The sequence below is a fragment of the Triturus cristatus genome, chromosome 1_2 (assembly GCF_964204655.1).
Source record: "Triturus cristatus chromosome 1_2, aTriCri1.1, whole genome shotgun sequence".
Classification (NCBI taxonomy): Eukaryota; Metazoa; Chordata; class Amphibia; order Caudata; family Salamandridae; genus Triturus; species Triturus cristatus.
The window spans coordinates 448,839,900-448,860,077 of NC_140580.1; the positions used below are offsets into that span (position 1 = coordinate 448,839,900).

The following is a 20,178-nucleotide window of genomic DNA, read 5'->3' on the forward strand; positions in this document are numbered from 1 at the left end:
CACATGTGCACTATAACTTCGTGATGGACAATTGAAAATGCTGTATAAAACCATGATGCCAAAATACATGCCAACAAGCCTGATTTAGGCTACAGACCCCATTTTTTAAGCCAAAAATGGCCTTATTTTATCTCTTGCACTTGAAATTGCATCTGATTCAATGTATGTCAACGGGAAAATGCATTCCCCATTTTATTTTTTACAAAATCTCCCCCTGTCCACTTGTAAAGTGTTGGCAGGTATGCATATATAGGTTATAGCACTCTCAAAATATTTTTGGCCAATTTGGTCACGCAGTTTTAGGTTTGTAATTGTGCCAACTACACTTCACATAAATCACACTATAGGTTAACTTGGCTGGTTTTATACCTGTATAACCAGTAGTTTAATATCTCAACAGTATAAAAATTAGGAAAATCACCTAAAGCTAATAATTTCCCCCTTATCAGTTCATACTTTAATCAGTGAATGTAAGAGGGAAATGTGTTTTACAGCTGCCCTATTAGTTCCCGACTGATAATTAAAGTAAAAAAAGACAAAATGCCATGTTAAAAATTAATACAGACGATTTCACTTAAAGGTGTACTTGAGAATCATGCCCAGCCCTTTGCAGAATGTTAAAACGTGAACATATTGCAGGTATTTTTTCCAGAGAAAGGTGGTAACCCTAATCACGCTTGATACTTTAAAAGATACTTTATTTAAGTGCCTTCCATGCATTCGTTTTTTTTTAAATTCTTCGAACCCAAATCGCGCCCTGGCATTTATTTAGTTTTTGTTCTGCAAAAGCGTTCGCTGCAGCGAGCAGAGTACATGACCACAGTTAAAGTGGTCTGAACTCGTGCGCTCCCTGTAGTTCTCTAACTGAGGCACAGGGAGGCATCGCGCATGAGCGAGACTTCCTTTCCCAGGCCGCTGTATGCGCATGCGTGGTGCCGCCTGACTTGTCAAAGTGCACTGCTCCTGACAGAGCGGTCATATATTTGTCATAGGGGAAACCGAAAGAAGAAAAGCCCAGGGTCACTCAGTAGATCTTCCGAGAAATTAACACTGAAAGGTAACTGCTGATTATCCTTTGCAAAATTCTGCATGATAATGGAAACGGACTTCGGAATGAAAAGCAATATTCACGAACAGCATTGAACGGGTATTTTAAGCAAATGCCAGCTGTTATTATATATTCGTATACATTGAAAAGGCTTCTATTGCTTCTTTTAAAACTTGTCGGTCAGCGATTAGCGTTAGCCGAGCTGGCTTAATGTATTGGAACATTAGGGTTTGACCTTGAGCAAAGGGGCGAATTCCTTGTGAAATACTTCTGGTGGGGTTGGGAATAGCGATAGTACCTCAGTGTTATTTATTTTTCGGTGATCGGGTAAACATTAGAGAGATATGCTGTAATTACGGGTCGTAAAATATAAACGGAAAACACAGCCGACAATCGGCTCCATTCTTGCATTGTCATGCGAGCTAAGCATGTGAATGTCAGCTGTTAAATGTCTGCGTACGCACACCCACACCGCAATAGAGTGTTCAGTTGGAATTGTGAGCTGCTGATGGCGAGGAACTGCAGAGGGGCAATGAAGGATGTGTGGATGACAGGCTGGGCTTGCTGCAGTGCTGCAGTGCACTGCTGCCTCGCTGGGAAGACTCCCTTGAAAACAACCCCTTCACAGCCTCTCATAGCAGCGCTAGCTGACAGGGTTGCCACCTTTCGCAGGAAAAATACCTACCATTTGTTTACGTTTTGCTACACTCGAAGGGCCAAGTGCTGGTAGGTGATAAATGATTGTAAAATTCTCAATATTTTCTGTACATCAATCAGCCGTCTGTTTATTTTTGTTAATCATTTAGATATTATCTAGACTGCTCTCAAACACTTTTCAGGTGATTTCTTCGCGTATTTACTGTTTTAGGTTTAGATTTTAAAAGGTAAACAAATAATGTATTTCACTGATTTTTCTATTTTCTTTACTGGCAGGGCATAGAATTACAGGTCAGGCCGCTAAAAAATCGGCCAGGTGGTAACCCTAGCAGCATGACTTCCCAAGATGTTCGGTGCTTTACTAAAACACACGTTTGTCAAGCTGGCCCTCCTGCCTTGGAATGCAAAACAATATCAATCACTTTTCCCCTTCGTAGGAGAACACTACACCCATCATACTCTATTACCCACAAGTTCTTTTGCATAAGGGCACAACAATAACACAAGGCTTGTTTGAGAAATACACAACTTGGACATCACCTTTGTCCAAAGAGGCACTATTTTTGTATTTAAACTTACACATCATATTTTATTGTTATTTGTATAATTCCATGCATCACGTTTCAGCAGTATGTAATGACGTAACGGTGATTTTTTTTTTTTAATTATCCCTAAAGTTTTTACAGAACTGACTGTTTCAAATGAATATAAAGATGTAGTGGAAGAAAACAGCAATATGTTCGCACATTAATACAGTATAATAACATCAAACATGAAATAGTGCAGGAAATGCAACGTTTGCAGCATAAACTGAAGGTCAGTGAACAGTGCATGTAGTGTTGTATTGAAGAGTTTCTGTTCTCAACGTCAATCAGTGCAAATGGTTGCACCGATCAACTTAAAGTTGGGTACTGCTTTAAATGATTTTGTGCTGCGTAGTGCCAAACCCCCAATAATTCATGTAAAGTCGGTGTAGCCTCTAGGTTTCCAGGCAAATTAGTTACACTAAAATCACACTAATTAGTGCAATTTGGCTTTGTATGGAATACTTGTGCCAAATGAAACTAGGCGCAAATCTAGAGCAAAATGTACTTGCTTAATATTTCCTTGTGTAACACGTGCAATTTCCATGAAAATTACACATGCAGTTGACCCTTGGTCAGTCTTCTATTAAGGAAGATTTTGTACTTCAGGGTTAGCACTGAGTACAAAACTTACCCAAGACATCACTCTCTATCTTTCGTTCCATGGTGCAGTGTAAATTGTATTTAGCGTCATGCAAACTTGCCATATTTAGCACGTGCAAGGCCGATGCAATCATCAGCATGTGATTTGTAAATGTCGTGCTGCACTATTTTTGTCTGCTTGCTCAACACAAGCTTTTCATATTGCATTCTGCTGTTCTTGATAAATCTAGGCTTACGGTGCATCCATCCCAGGTACATTTAATTTAAATTACAATTTTTATTGTGGTCTGAATTAACAACACACTTGTTCCATAATACAACTTGCTACATTTTGGCTTTACAACAATATCTATGGAATATGTTGGAGTTACAGAAAAAAGAATGTCTTGTTTGCTGAATTATGTTACCTTAAAGTCTTATTTTGTGGGGTATGATTTTAAGTATTGCCCTTTCCGTAAGATATTTATAACACACACTTAAGTTTTTATATTGAAAGCAGTATCTTGCTTTGGAAAGAGGGTTTTTGTGTAATTGTACACTTTTTATCACTTAGTTGTATTTAATCAAGGTATTTATAGAAGTAGACCTGTCCCTTGAGGGAACTGGAGTGCTTCACATAGGTCAAGGTTATCGTGTGCCAGATGTACTGCACAGAGAATATTTACACATCTTGAGCGATTTCTATTACATGATATAATATACTACCTTGCATAACTATTGGGTGAGAGACAAGAAAAGAAACAGAAAGTTGTCCATAAAGTTTGCAGGTTGCCACTGAGAAAAACAAACTAGTAGAATCCCAGTTTTGCATAAATGTCATTAACAAAATGTCAGAATGTTCATCTTCCTAACTAACTTGATGGTAACGTCATTATTCTGTTGGAGACACAGTTGCAAGGATTATTTTTTCGACTCTGTTGCTTTACTTCTGACAACAGTTTTGAAAGTAACAGAAACATCAGCAGTACAGAAAACCTACTTTATCCAGAAACCCAATGGTAGTTAAAACTTCAGCAGGCCCAAGATAGGGAATCAGGTCATCGATCACCCAAAATGTCTGCCCACATAGTGCCTCTCAGTTATTGGTCCACTCCTTTCTTTGCTATAGTGACATTTTATGTTTCAATGATGGCCAATCTCCAGCCAAAAATCAACATTTTTCAGCAAGACACGGAGATGAGGACTATACATTTTTCTTAAGTTTACTCACCACTGAGGCCAAACCATTGATGTGTCTGAAATATCATTTTGTACTGTAGAAACTTCGGTCGAGTCAGCTGCCTTAAAGATATTTTCAATCTTAGCTCATACTGCCATAGACTTTGAAGCAATAGCACCGGTTGACAAAAAAGCACTAAGAACCCGAATTGCTGGGCAGGTGTATCACCCATTTCATCAACCTTGTCAGGGTAGGCGACAAGACTAGTGCTGACAATTTCTTATGGCAAATAGCAGCTCCACTCACTATATTTTGGGCTATTAAATTAAGGATTTATACATTGGGATGTTCTGACTCCTCCTGGAAAGCTGTATCAAAGATTGTTCTGTTTTCGTCAAAGTCACCTTGGTTAAAAATAAGTCCTTCTTTGTAAAATATAGTTTGTGATAGTTTATCGAAGTCCGTTTCTTCAACTTCTGCTATCCTCTTATTTGAAACGAGGCACAAGAGAATGGCTAGTTTAGCTGAAAGCTGTTGCCTTGTAAGATGTCTTTTAACTTCCAAACTATAAACAATCTCAGCGTCATATTTACATTCCTCATTTGGGAATATTTACTAGTCGCAGGTCTTTTCAGTTGAAGTGCTTTCATTAATCTGCATGAGGTGGTCTTCCACTGACTTGTCTCAGTTCTGCCGTGGCCATCTGAGATTGCCAACATTTACTTACTGACCAGTATGTATTGCCTTTGTCGGGTATATTACCCAGAACATTTAGAATTTGCAATAGATTGGCTGAAATGGGATCGTGGCTCATTTCCAAATACCAGCTAGATAATTTAGTCAATGGCGAGTTTTAGCTTTTTTTGTTTCCAGATGCCCAGAATTTTTGTTGGAAGGTTCAAGATGAGATACAAAATCCACTGCCAGACCATGATCGCCTGAAGTTATTCTCATGTTCATGTTAATTAACTCTTCCGCTACCACATGATGTGCAAGGCCTGCAGGTTCATCAGCATTCCTGGATAAGGAATAATCTCAAACTAACTCTAGAACAAACAGAAATGGAACCTATGTGGTCCACTAACATGTGATTAGCATCACCTGCTGCCAAATTTGTGCAAAGGTTCTGGGGATAACCAGGAAGGGGCTTAAGATATACCTGATCCTCATGCTCCAAGCTACTTCTCTTTTTACAGAACTGGTCACCCATTATAAATGACCAGACCCTATGCATTCAGCTTCAAAGCAAATAGGTCTCTATGTAGATGATCTGAAACAGCATCCACTTGGTTTTATCATTAACATTTCATGGTTGCCAATCCACTTTTATTTTGCTGGGAGATAATCATTGTTCAATGTATGTCCAAGCAAAGGTGCCACAAGGTGCTTACCAGCTCTACTAAAATGTTTGTGTTCGTTCCTCTTGGGGAATTTACATATTGGATTGTGGATATAAGGTACGCATACAGTAGGCTGCTGCCATGTACTTTGTTATAAGTAAGCACTTTCAGTGCAAAGCGTCCCACTAACAGTTCCAGACGGTTAATGCTTAGTAGTAAATCTTTAGGCATGCATCTACTTTTTGTGGATATTTCTCCACAACCTACAGTCCAGGCTGATCGTATGGTTTCTGATTGTATTAATACTTCCCAGAGAAATCCAATGTTTTTTTCTATGTCTACGTCTGTTCTAGCTGCCATGGAATCTTTTTTTTCTCTTGTTTGTCATTTAGATAATTGTATTAAGCTCAAAACAGTTACATATGGTGAAAATAAACTAATATCTATTCAGCAAGGTTTTCCATTTCTGTTTGAAATAGTCTTCTCTGCGTCATTGTTTGGAAGTTATTTTTATTTGTGCTAAATTTATCATATCTATAATCCACTTGCCAATCTTTGATTTAGAAGACGATATTTAGTATTTCTCAATTATGATTTTAGGCATCATTATCCATTGCAACAGCCAGAAAATTTCCCAATGTCATAATATGTCAAATTTTTTTATATCATTGAAAATAAATGAATTAGTTGATATTGATATAGTAGATCCCCGGACCAAGTTGACCATACTCTTGATTTCCTTCCATCTATCAAAAAAAATGCTGTACCGTGCAAACAAGTGTCAAATTTAGCTTGATGCTTGATCCATTTCCATGTGTTTTATAAAAGTGACAGATTTTTTTTATTATAGTAAGAAAATTTGTAAGTTGACACTAAGGACCTCATTATAACTTCCTTTGGATTTATACTTGACAATGTCCAAAAATGGAAAACATAAAAAAAATATATATAGTTTAGGTTCGCATCAGCACATTTCCTATTTCAGTGACCTATTTCAGAAGAAGCAGAGATGTCAGACAGGCAATGAGAAAACAGGTAAAGAAAAGGGACAACAGCAGAGAAACTGAGTCACAGGCGAGGAAAACAATACATTTGTGTAGAAAGGGCTCCCCTTAGTTAGAAAAAGTGAGAATTTCTTGGGAGATCTACTCATAAGTGCTGGAATATGTATCAGAACATACCAACTTACAGGTGGGTAAAACGGTGAGTCTCGTTTGTTTCCTGGGAAGGTTTTGTGTGAAGGTAGTAGAAAAATCACCATTCTAGTAATGTTAAGTCAGTCGCTCATCTACAGTTAGTACAACATCATGTCAGTACAGTAGAGTTATATACAGCTATCATTAACAAGTTGTTCCCCTTCTAATTACTTTCCCTCACGATCACACCAGTTGGTGTAGCTTTTCTATGTGTTGTAATGGGCAGAGCTTCCCAAAAGTTTTAGAACCACGCTTCAGTGGACATGGGGGAGGGGGCGATATTTTAATATATTAACAGCAATCGTTAGTAAACATCATGACCTTGACCACGCCCTTAGATATCGGACCATGGCCTAGATATTGATCTGCACATAAAAGTGGCAGATGATGACCTGCACTGGAGTCTGGAACTGGAACACATTTCATAGTGGGGTGGTGGCCTTTGGCATCGGTTCACTAAAATCCTAAGTCTTCTGAAGAATCTTGCGTGGATACTTGTGATTTTAACAAATTTGAAAAACACCTTCTGCAGCAGAATATGGGGTAAGTCATAACAGTTTTTGTGTTAAAGCGAGGCCCAGTGGTGCATTGTAGACTCCATATATGTATATATTTTGTAGTTTTATATCGCGGGAACATGGCTCAAAGGCATTGGAGCGCTTTACATGAGCACCAGATTACATTGCAGAAGGTCAGATTAATTTTATTATAAGCACAGATGGTTAAGCAATTTATCCAGAATCAAAGGATGTTGAGCTAACTCTGGCACTCGAACCTGGTTTCCCAGATTCAAACCCCGCAGTTCTGGCTGTTAGGCCACATCCATGTTTCTCAATTTGTGTGTAAAAGTCATACACAAGTGTTGTTGTTCTCTGATGTTTGCTAGGAAAATGCTAAAGACTTCAAATGTGCAGCATCTGGCTGGATTAGTATATACAAAATCAGATTAAACACTTGATTTTATAATTAGTAACACTGCTTACCTACCAGAATTTGGAGAGGGGTTGTAAAGTAACAGGAGGAAGCAGGGTGCTAGACTCTGGGAAATGAGTCAGACTGCTGTAAATATTTTGTGGCGAACCAGTAAGTATTTTAGTTTGATTTGCTTAGCATTTTTCAACAATCATGGACTGAGCTTGCCTACACTTTAGCAATGAAATCAAACGGATTATCAACAACCATTGGAAGCTAATCTCTGATGACTTGGAATTGCTAGACCCTCCGATGTATTTGTTTAAGAAGGGCAAGAACATACGGGACCATGTGGTCCGCTCGCTCCTGCAAACCCTGCCACAGCCTTCCATTCAAACCCTGTGGCACTTACCTGAGATTGTGGGCCATTTCAAGTGTGGCCACTGTAAGGCCTGTAGGCTTACTATTGAGACTAGGCAGCTTAACCATAAACAGTGCACAGTGGTTTTAAAAACACACACCAATTGCAACACTGCCGATGTAATTTACGCCATCATATGCCCATGCGATCAGATTTACATAGGGCAGACACGCCAGAAAGTAAAGGCATGTATCCTACAACATTGTAGTAGGATCAGGTGTGGGACTGTGGGTTCACTACTTGTGGAATATTTTCAGACACTAGGCCACCAACCTAAAAGCATACAATGGGTTAAACTTGAGAAAGTTATGCTTGGCATCAGGTGTGGTGACATTAACTCAGTGCTTAATATCCGGGAATGCAAATGGATGCATTCCATGGACACGGTTCGTGATGGTTTAAATGAATTGGATGCCACCAATGCACAGTTATTTTGTTTAAACAATGAACGAACAGTTTTTGTCCTTTAATATGTTTATGGTATAACTGTACCTGCATTCCAACACGTTATGAATTTTGCTGCATATATTTACATCCGTTTAACAGGACTCAGTATCTCATCCACTACCGAGCTGTCACTATTGTGTACAAGTTTGTCTAATGTTTCACCTTACGCAGTTCTCCTTTATTGTTAAAACCTGTGGTGACCTTACCCATGTCCAAGATTGACCAGATTACTATGTTTACGTTAACTTCGTTGTACTATGAATCACCCAGTTATTTTGTGTAAACATGGTCTTTCCTGTCTTCGGTATGGTGACATCGGATTATGCCCGCAATCTGCAATGTTCTAAAATGTACTGCCCTTTCTCCCGATGGGTCCCACACGACTCACTTTTTGTCTAACCAAAACATATGTAATTAGCACTAATGTAGGAACATGTCACCTACTTTTCCTCAATGCTTGCACCATGTAAGATTTCATGAGACTACTTCTGACTGTGGAGCTTGTGACCTGGACAGGTCGTCTGCCGGAATAATTTCCCATGTAACACACACTGTACCAGTTTATCATCATTGTCTACTTTTTTAAATAATAGCAAACTGGCCACTGTGTACTGAGGCATATTTCATTTTTTTTAAATTCTCCTCTACACTAGTGGAATCGATAGCCCCCCCCCCCCCCTTTTTGTTCCAAACCGACACGGAGGGGTTCGGTTTTATCATCGTGTTGTTTCAAATACTTTTACAGTAACAATCATGTAATATCTGGCTGGGGCCAGTATTCCTCATCCACGTAATGGAATTGCCAGCGTCGTTTTTTTTTTTTTTTTTTTGCTTTAACCGACCAAGATGGGTCCGGTTACTTTTGAGATTGCCTATGATGACACGGGCCGCTTCCGGGCGTTCCTGCATCCAGCGCCTGTTCTAATAGTGCGCCGTGCGTGCACGCTTGTGGACACTTTTTAAGCGGCAGCGTCTCCCGGGCAGTCTCCCGGGCCCGTCTGTCAGTTTCCAGATTTTCTCGGATTTTACAGACGGGTGGGTAAGCTACAGCGCACGGCTTCTCTTATCAGCAACAATTGGATCCTACAAACGATAAACCAGTATCATTAATACTTCCCTCTTTCCCTTTTTGTTTAGAATGAGTTGATTTATTCACTGCGTTGGTACACAGAGGTATGTTGTGGTCTCTAGTCATAATTAATTAATTGATGGCTTTTCACCTCTATGTTCAATTGCTGAATGTTTACACAAGTCTTACCCTGGCTCTCGTGTTTCTTATTTCAGGCAGCCACAAGGTCGTAGGCCACGGTGGATTTTTAGTGAATCCACGTCTGCACCAAGTGAGTGGTTTGTGGTCCTAGTGCACCTATGTTATTTATAGATCCTCCAACAGACTTACATGACTAGTAATACTCCTTTGGACTTGTTTTGGAAGAGTTTGTTCATCCATAACCCGTGGTGACATACACGGGTGCCACAAGGCCATAGGCCACGTTGGATTTTAACTTAATCCATATATGTTGGATACCTCAGAGGGTCCTGCAGGATTTACCCTGACACACCAACTCACCACGAAGTAAGTGGGACTGGCCCTTTCGGCTAATTAGTGATGACCTTATTTCCCTTAATTGCGCTAGTGCTGACACACACTCCACTTTATTTTCAGCTCACTGTGAGTCCTCTTTTCTCGCCTCCCTGATGCAGGAGCCAACGGGCCCATCATTTCGATAACTACCGCCTTATTCATCTAGCTGGTCCTAATTGGTAACATTTATTGTTGCATTTTCATAATAACAATTACATTCGTACTCTCCATCACCTGATTAATAAGACCAAATTAAAATTACTCCTAGGTGTGTCTATATGTCCTGATGAAGACCCCAGGCTAAGGATAAAGTAACCCACACATGACAAGGGGGTCGAAATGTTGACAATCTTTCTTGTTTTGTCAAGTACAGACAACAGAAATGAACTGTCTGTGTCACGAGGATACTATATTTTCTTACATAATTCGCCTTCATGTGGTGGATAGGTTTCTATCAGTCTGTGATGTATATATTGCACATCGCCTTTCCTCTTCTACAACCTTCACAAACGCACACTTCCACCTGAGCACCCTCTCCTTCCCTTTTCTGGAGCACCGATTTTAGAAATGTACAGATAATTGTGCTGTCCTCTGAACATGCAAGCATATTATGAATATGAATAAATCGCATTTCATTGATTTATTAATGTGATGTTTTGATTTCTTTTGTAAAAAATAATCTCCACTGTGACCATTATCTTTGTACTGTACCTTAGCCTGGTCCTGTGGCTTTTCGGGTTCCCCCATTGTTCTATAATTCTACATTTTATAAGGTGCAGAATTTCCTGCCTGCATTTGTATTATCAAAGCAGCTAATTTCAGTGGCAGAATATCATGTTGTTTGCCCCTAATTATCCTATGTTGCATCTCATCTTCCCTGAAACAGCTGTGGCCAACTAACTACCTAGCTTCAAAGGCTTGCAGTGCAGTGATCTGCTGCAGCATACCTACCTACATTTTCATGTCAAAAGTGCAATGATACTTGGTCTCTTTGTGGAGGGGCACTTCCTAGTCATAGAAAACTATCTTCAGATGAATAAAGCAGCCCACTATGGAGCCTCTGCTGAAGATAGTAAAGGCTAAACTTATCCTCACACTGGGTTACGGCTCAGAAGCTTTCCTTGGGAAACTGAGCACTTTCTTGAACAAGACCCAGAGTTCTGTCTTCAGGCCCTGTTCCCGCAACATTCCCCCGCAGCCCAGATCCAACTGGAATTCATGTGCCATCACGTTCTGGCACAGAAAGCTCGTACCCATATATACCTGCACTCAACACGTGCCACAAAAGCAGGAACATTGAAGAACTTAATCTAGCTGAAAGTATATTCAGTGAACAAACCAGGTTCTCAAAATCCCTGGAAGCGTTCCTTTCTGGAAACCTTGGAACTCGCACTGCTGCAGCCCTTTGGAGTCAAAACCTACCCACCAGGATTTCAAAATAGCGCTAAACAAAGCACTCCACAAAGAATACTTTGAACAGGACCACCAGGCCTTCACGGGCGGAAAGCACACACACCTCATATTGAGTTTTTACAAAAGAGGAGTGCAAAAGTACATCACTGATACTTTCTCCGTGCACCACAAAATTACGTTTTGTCTTATCAGGATGGGAAACCTTTCTTCGCTAGACTTTCTCCCGCCATGGTCGACTTGCCCTCTCACCAGTAAATCTCACCTTTGTGGTCAGCTCCAGGAGTCCTTACTCTATTTTCTTTGCATCTGCCTAGTACTAACTGATAATTGCAGAAAGCTCAGTCACCACCTGTTGATCAAACAAGGGACTTGGACAATACAGGCAGCTGTCGACTTCCTCCTGAATGTCTCTTATTCTCAAGCAATTTCCAGGCTGGTAAAGTGGATAAGATGTCAAGAGACTCAATGTTACCTATTACCTCTGTGGGGCTCTAAGGTGTTATGCATGGTATTTGTTTTTAATATATCTCTGTGTCACAACCCTGCGTGTGCAAACGTTCACATTCCTTGATGGCGTTAATACTCCACTGGCTCGCTGGTAGATGAGTCAGGCCAGTAGGTTTTGGTCATTGTCGCTATAATGAAGCATTCCCTGCCCCGAACTCTATCTGCTGTCAACCCGACCCAGTCTAAGCTATTAGGCTTTGCAACGCTACCATAACCAGCTCCCAGATCTTTTAGACTACAGCACAAAGTACCTTCGATTTTAACACTACACACTCCCAACCTCATTAGGCTCATATGCGTTAAATATGGAACAAGTCTCTGCCATGAAACACCTTTACGTGGTTGGGTGTGTAAGTTGCTGCACTCCTCTACCACTGTTGCTAGGCGAGTTCAGCCAAATTATCGTGCCGTTAGCTATATCGGCCTAGCACTCCTTTGAAACCCAATCATCCTGCTCTCCTGCTTCCGCCGGGCACCCTGTATAAGTAATGTTACCAGCCTCCTGTAACACTATGGTACCAATAACAAGGCATTTCTCAGCCCCCACATAAAGAAACTTCTGATTTTAGCACTGTCAAGCCCAAACATGAGGCTTTTTATTTCACCATCCCTGTTTTTAAAACTCGTTATCCATAGAAACTCCTACTTCTCGATGTAAACTTGACCATGAGTTAATGCACGCAGCACTTCACTAACCAATCCCTTGGATTTTTTTGCTCCGGTCACACTTAATCGCTTGCAATTAAGTACAACCCGGATCTCGAACTGCATCAACCCACAAACCCAAGCAAAACATTAACTAACATACATGTGACAATGGCAATCCAACATGTAATTGCCGTAATGCTCATAGCCCCGTCGAGAACTTGCTACTCATGTGTTTACACTATTAAGTCACACTCTTTCTATGGCTCAACCTTCTTATGAACAGTCTGCTTCACTCATTTTCTGTTGTTTAAATTTCTTTATTCAGTTCAGGCGTGGAGGTGCATACCTCACAGGTAATAACAATTCAGGCAACAGTTCAGTGGATGGCCTGGAGCATAGCCCACTGCATCTACCACTGGGCCAATATGCGTAACAGGCCAGGCGGGGATTTTACGCTGCGTCTTACGCCACTAATAGGAGTTGATGACTATGGCACTTTGAAAGGAGAGGAGAGAAACCAACGTCTAGGGAATAACAATATTAACTGATGCCCAACTCAGCTCTCTGCTACCACTCTTCTCTCCGACACCGCCTGCACGACCCACACAACCGTAGGATCAATTGGTGCATATCTAGTCGCATCCCTGGGAGGTGGGGAATGTGCGATGGGGATGGGGGGACAGACAAAACAGGGACGGACAAAACAGTGTGCCAGCACGTCCATGGAGCATCCCAGCCTTACTCGCTACTATGATGCCGCTACCGCTACTATGTTCGTGCATGTCACAGAGGCCTGGGGCTCGCCTTCTGACTGCCAACTCAGTTGAAAGTCCTGAAATATAACATCCCAGTCGGCTGCCATCAGATCTTTACATAACCCCAATGTGTCTTTGCGGCACAAGGCTATACTTTCAGCTTGCGCCCAAACTGTTAGCGAGCAGGACCACGCCAGCCCAGGGGGAGGCTCCGAACGTTTCCATCTTTTGGTGATTAAGCTCGTAGCTGCAAGTAGTCCCAGATCTATAAACCTGGACTCCACCCTGTGCCTAGCTGATCTACAGTAGAGTCCCAGGAGACATACATCTCAGGTACGCGCCATCGTCCGCCCAGTGCAGCCAGCTAAGTGTGCTGTGACGCTACGCCAGTACTCCTAGAACGCGGGGCAGGCCCAGAGCATATGAATGAGATCCGCGTCAGTCAGCTTACATCTGGGACAACAAGATGGAAGTACCTGTTGATCTAAGCTGTGTAATATGTAGTACTGAATGATAAATAATCTGATGTTTCTAGGGATATGGGTAGGTCCCTCAAGTATAGCCACCCATTCGCGGTCCGTGCCTGGGCGAGTCAGGTCTGCATCCCAGCAATGTCGAAGAAGCACTAGCGGATGTGCTGTGTGTGTGCACAGCGAGCAAGCAGACCACTTTGTGAGATGCCTCCCTCTGCCCATCATGTGTATGTATTGAATGTGAGATGCATGTCAGACTCCCGGGATACGTCCCCCCATATGGTCAGCAGTGCTATAAGTAACGGGGTATGAACTAAAAACTGACCTTGCGGCAGTCCAGTATCCTCAACTAAGTCGTTTAAGGGTGCTAGCAACCCACCTTGGTATAGGTCTCCCAAAGTCTAAGTGAACCGCCTGCCAGGCTGAGAGTTCTGCCCTAGTTGTGGCACGGCCACCCCTTGGCGTGCCTTGCAGCGGTAATGCCGGCGCATACGGGATGGCAGACCTCGTGAGACACAAGCAATGGCGAAAGCATTTATATGCCACCTCCTGCATTATCTGGATGGGCGCCCCACCTCTTATCCCAGGATGAAAGAGCGCCAGGACTTACAAGTGCATCCACGCTGATGAGAGAGCAGCCGTGTCCTCAAGAAAAGTTCACTGGCCATCTGGCCACCCACTACAATTGCACTGCCAGGGAGTAGTGCTCCATATTAGCTACTGCAAGGCCTCCCTTACCAACTGGTAAGTATAGCTTGGACAGTGCAACCCTGCACTGTGATCCGTTCCATATGAACTCACGCGTGATGCATTCGAAAGAGCAGAAGGCAGGGGGCCGAATATACACTGGCAAGTTTGTGAAGAAATACAGTAACAGTGGCATGACCACCATTTTAAGCAGCGCTATTCGGCCCATGCCGGTCAGGGGCAGACTCCGCCAGAAGAGCATTTGCGACTTGACGGCTGCTATCGCCCTCGAGATGTTCCCTTCTAGTAGGTCCACTGACTGATGATATACACAGACTCCAATGTACTGCAAGACAGTGGGCTGCAACTTCACGGGTATATCGTTAATGACCAGTGTGAGGTCAGGGCAAGCCTGGTTGAATGGGTACAAGCAAGATTTCACCCTGTTTGTTCTGAGACCAGAGAGGGACGTAAAATCATTTAGGATCCAAGCCAAGTCAACAAGCAATTCCCTTATGTCTAGGATGTAAAGGAGCAGGTCATCTGCGTACAGGGAGATCGCATATGTCCCATCACTCAAGGGGATACCCCATTCTGCCCCACTTCTACAAATGGGTTCTGCGAGTGGCTCTATAGCCAGCGAGAAGAACAGGGGTGACAGTGGGCACCCTTGTCAGGTACCAAGACTGATGGGCACAGAGTCTGACACGAGGGCGCCTGGTTTGACCCTAGTGGAAGGAGAGGTGTATGACAACCGTATTAGGCAGAGAAAATGAGCCCCAAGTCCATAGCGTGACAAGGCAGCGAATAGAAACTCCCATTCCAGGGTGTCAAATGCCTTCTTCAAGTCAAGCACCAGACACCCGGAGTGAGGCCAACGTGAGGCTGAATAGCTGGCCACCCGGAAAAACAAACGCAGGTTAAGGGATGTGTTCCATGAAGGCACAAATCTGTTCTGGTCAGCGTGTACCAGATTGGGCACCAGGGGGGGCAACTGATCTGCCAGGATTTTATAGTCCGTTTTTAAAAGCGCCAGTGGCCGGTAAGAGCCCAAGAGCGTTGGGTCTCTATCCAGCTTAGGCAAAGAAACGAGCAGAGCTTCACGGCGAGAGCCCAGGAGGATGGAGGCTTCAAGCGAATTCTCATACAAGACAAGCAGGCAAGGGGCCAATATAGGAGTATATACCTATACCTTATAATATTCCGCCGGCAGCCTATCCGGCCTGGGCGTCTTTGCCGTGGCCAGAACTCTGATGGCCTCCCCGACTTCAGATAGTATGATCGGCTCCTCCAGTTCTGCCCGCTGTTCCGGCGTAATGGTGGGCAAGCGAATGGATGCAAAGAAGCCCGCTAGATCAGCTGGACGAATGCTGGCAGCAGACACATACAGAGCTGTATAGTGTCTGGTAAGATCCCATGGATCTCCCGCAAAGTGTACAACAGCTGTCCTGAAAGGGAACAGAGCGAAAGGATAGGGTGATGTGCCTGCTCCTGATGGATCAGCCATACGAGCAACCGCCCCGCTCAGTCTGCAGCAACTGTCTGCTTCACTCATGAAGTGTTTCTTTCAATGTATTGCATACATTTCTATGCATTTTAAGCTGCAATTTACTTTGATGGACTTAATTACATATAGTATTGTTAAACTTGAAACTAGAAAATTCCTTGTCATTGCCATCACCTCCATGCAAGATGAGGGGATTTTCCTTAATCCTTTGGAGGCAGGAGTAGGCCATCCTTGGTGAGAGTTTGATGTTTGAGTTTTAATAACGCGGATGTAGCATTGGCCTTGGATTTAGTCACACGGGGCAAGGCTCCGGGCCCTGACTGGGTGCCTGCAGATGTATTTCTCTATGAGAAATCATGCTGGGGCAAGTATATTTTGAATTTGGCCAACGCAGTAGCACAAGGGGCTCCGGTACCAAAGTCTTGGCTGGGGGCGGTAATAATCCCTATATACAAAAAAGGGGACAAAACTCTACCAGGGAATTATCGGCCCATCAGCCTTATAGACACAGTACAGAAGGTCGTAGGTAAAATGACCTTGGCAAAAATCATAGCCTGGGAGGAAGAAAATAATGTTCTATCTCCTTACCAAGCAGGTTTTCGTAAATTGACTAGCACGATAGACCAGATCTTCCGGTTCATGCTACTGCACTGGAAGACAGTAGAGCTGGCGAAGGGCAGTCTTTATGCTGCCTTCATAGACTTACGTGCAGCTTTCGATCTAGTTCCTCGCTCCCTGTTATGGAAAGTCTTAGCTGAGATGGGCATGCCACTTGAAACTCTATCGCTAGTGATGAGATTGCACGAGTCAAACTCCGCAAAGATCCAGTGGGGGAGACATGGGCAAATATCTGACGAGTTCCCGGTAGAACGGGGGGTACGCCAAGGCTGTGCCATGGCCCGATGCTCTTCTCCCTTTACATTAACGGAGTAGTGGAGCGTATGTTGTCTGCTTCTGTAGATGCTCCAACACTGGATGGAGTGAAAACGCCAATCCTATTATTCGCAGACGACACGCTCATTCTATCCAAAACTCCCAGCGGTCTGCAGCGTGCCCTGAATATCTTCGAGGGCTTTTGTATTGATCAAGGCCTAGAAGTAAATGTAGCTAAAACAAAGCTCATGACATTTAATCCCCATCCCAGCTTTAGAGGGAACTTCCTCATGGATGGCCAAAAGGTAGAAATGGTTTCGGATTTTGTCTATCTGGGTATCCACATAGCCAAGGGCGCAAAGTGGGGGAAACACACAGAAATGGCGGCTCTTAAATTTCGCCAAAACACTGGTGCTATAAGTGCTGAACATAAAAGGTCTTTGACCAAACCTATTGCGCCAGCACTTCAAGTATATGAGGCCAAAGCCATTAGCTCGGCGCTCTATGGCTCAGAGCTTTGGGGCTATGGCAATTTAGCACCACTAACGCTCGCCGAGAACAAATTTCTTCGAAACCTTATCGGCCTCTCCAAAAGTACACCCATGAGGCCTCTGCGCTGTGAGTTAGGCAGGAAAGCCATTTCAGATATGACTAGACTAAGACCCATTTTATACTGGCGGCGCATCTGGGTCACCCCTGAACTCGCTCACTACGCAAGGGGCTTCCTGGATTTAATTAACTGTGATAAGTTCCATAAGATAGGTTGGCTGGGGGATTTGCGTAGAATGCTGGGGATTCTAGGCTTGAATGAGCTATGGGAGAATCCAGAGGAGTGCCTGTTCCCGACTAAAGCAATTATAAAAGCAAAGTATTGGGAAATGGTAGAACATCGGGACTGGAACGAAGCTGATCCTTCTACCATGGAGGGACTATTTCTTGAAGTAAAAGCTTCCCCTTTCCTTGAGCCCTATTGGGACACTATAACCAAACCCCTGGACAGGAAGCTATATTTCCAGTTTAGAGTGGGGTCTCTCCCAATTAGATCACTAACTGGAAGATGGGCAGAGGGTAGTTCTCAAGCCTGCCCAGTCTGTAAAACAAGTACTGAGACCATTGCCCACTTACTCTTTGTGTGTGGGGCTTATTCAGTTCCCCGATGTGTCTGGCTGAGGGCTATGTGCAAACAGCTAGGCACGAGAGAGAGTGACATGGCTCTAAGGACTATCTGTACCAGTCCGTCAACATTCATTGCTGTGGCAGTTGCTAAATTTCTGGGTTGGGCTTGGGCCATTAGAAGGAAATCTCTTGCCTAACAGCAGGCTAGGTGAAATGAATTTAGACCATTGCCCGCTCTCCCAGTCAATGAGAATTTAGTCTCTTTGTGTTTATACTGGCTAAACAACTGCATGATTTTTAGTTTCTATGGATGAATTTTAATATTATTGATGTCATGATGCTTTATTTTAAAGATTTTATAAGAGATTGTAAATATGTTATATATGTTCCATGCTTTTATGAGTTTTTACCTCGAATAAAGCAATAAAAACGGAGAGTTTGATGAGTGCTGGAGAGCAGCAGGGGGGAAACAAGGTGCTCGAGTCCGGCAATTGAGTCGGTCTGATGTAGATATTTGAGTACTTCATGAGTGGTTCTGTGCTATGTTCCTTATTCTTGTATGTCATAGGGTAAGTGTATCACCTAGTCTCGTTGTTGACATCATAAGCACTGCAACAGGTAGATTCTCTTTATTATTGGATCAGTGTAGGGAACAGGGGAACAGCCGACACGTGTTTCGCCCAAGGGCCAGCAGGCCAGGGCTTTTTCAAGGCAGGTCAGTATTTTCGGTCGTATTTAAGTATAATTAGTGCAGGGTGAAAGGAGAAAGCTTCTTGAAAGCACAGCGTCCGTTGCGGTCTGGTCCTGAGATCACTGAAAATCAAGAATCTACCTGTTGCTGTGCTTATGATGTCAAAAACGAGACTGGGTGATACACTTACCCTATGAAATACAAGAATAAGGAACAAAGCACAGAACCACTCACGAAGTACTAGTATCCTGAATTGGGTGATATCTGGGTGAAATCACCGATGTGGTTTGTGCTTCTACAAATTATGGGTCCTGACTAATTGAGTGTGAACCTTGGTAACACCCACCAAACCTCTGATGTAGATATTTGGCAAGGAAACAATGAGAATGATAGTTGGATTTACTGAGTTTTGTTTTTAAAAATAGAAGCATGAACACTCAATGAGAGCTGGTTGGACCAAAAGAGAAGACTTTCCTGATACATGCCGGAAGAATTTCCATCCGCCAGTTAGAGAACTGGCGAGAGATTTTTATTCTCCAGCTTCATCTTAAATCTTTAGGACTGAACATATGCGGGTAAAAGAGGACTCTTCTTGCACCTGGAAGAGAACCAGCAGTCCAGTGCTAACTAGGCATGTTAATGAGAAAGTCCATGGATAGTTTAATACAGACCAACTGAAAGTTTTGCTCTTCCTTCAACAGCTTGGAACCCTTAACCCGCTGCCTAGCTTGACATTTATGTAAGTTTGGAACCCCTAGTAAAATTCAAAGGTATAACTTTAAACCAGCAATGAACCACGAAAATAACATTTCCAGCCTTCTTCTATCGCATGTGGGCCAAACAATTGCCCATGTCTTAGTTCTGCGAACTAACAAACAGTGCTTTTTTTGGGTTGACCCTAGAGAATGCAGGTTCCGTTGCTTCTTTTTTTTAAACCTTTTTTTATTATTTATAAGGTACATGGCATATATGGGATGTCAAACTTGTATGATTAAATATAAATGTGTAGGTAGTTTGTATACATGGGAATTGTAACATTTAGGTTCTTTTGTCGTAACAAAATAAATGTGAAACCAAACAGTCGCACACACAGATTCTTGTCTAATATTTTTATCTAGGTAATATATATGGGTTCAGGGGTTACGTTAGCGGTGTATAGAGAATCTACTAGGGTTAGACTTACCTAAATCAGCCTCGGTCTATGCAAGTACCTCAGTTTGGTAGGGCCGCCCATCACAAGATCTTGGTCATTGTCTACGGTTTCAGTGGAGGATTTACTTAGGGCTCTGGGTTTGTTAGGCTAGTTTATGAAGGTAGTTCTTGTTTCTTATTGAATGTTTTTTGTTTTTATTAAATCGGCTTTTCTTCAGTTTGGAGTTATTTGAATTGTATGTTTAGCTTAACTAAATTGGTTTGGACTTACAAACTAATTTATTTCTTAGGTGTGCTGTAGCGCCTCTGGGCCCATTTACTTTTGGTCTTGGTATCTTCTGGCACTACACCCCAGAGTAATTTACTTGGTCCTCCGATGGATCTTGAACAGTGCCGAGAGGGGT

General features: G+C 42.7%; 1 protein-coding gene across 5 annotated transcripts in view; it reads left to right on the top strand.

Annotated features, from left to right (window-relative positions):
* Positions 1-942: 942 nt before the first annotated feature.
* CPEB3 (cytoplasmic polyadenylation element binding protein 3) overlaps positions 943-20,178 on the top strand; it is a 675,133-nt gene continuing 655,897 nt past the window's right edge. The window contains exon 1 of one of the 5 annotated variants that reach the window (XM_085606164.1): positions 943-1,057. The gene's annotated coding sequence lies outside the window, so the exon portion shown is untranslated. Of the gene's footprint in view, positions 1,058-1,521; positions 1,775-7,120; positions 7,131-20,178 lie in introns of those variants that run through there. The other 4 variants (XM_085606161.1, XM_085606163.1, XM_085606157.1 and 1 more) reach the window with 4 other exon arrangements.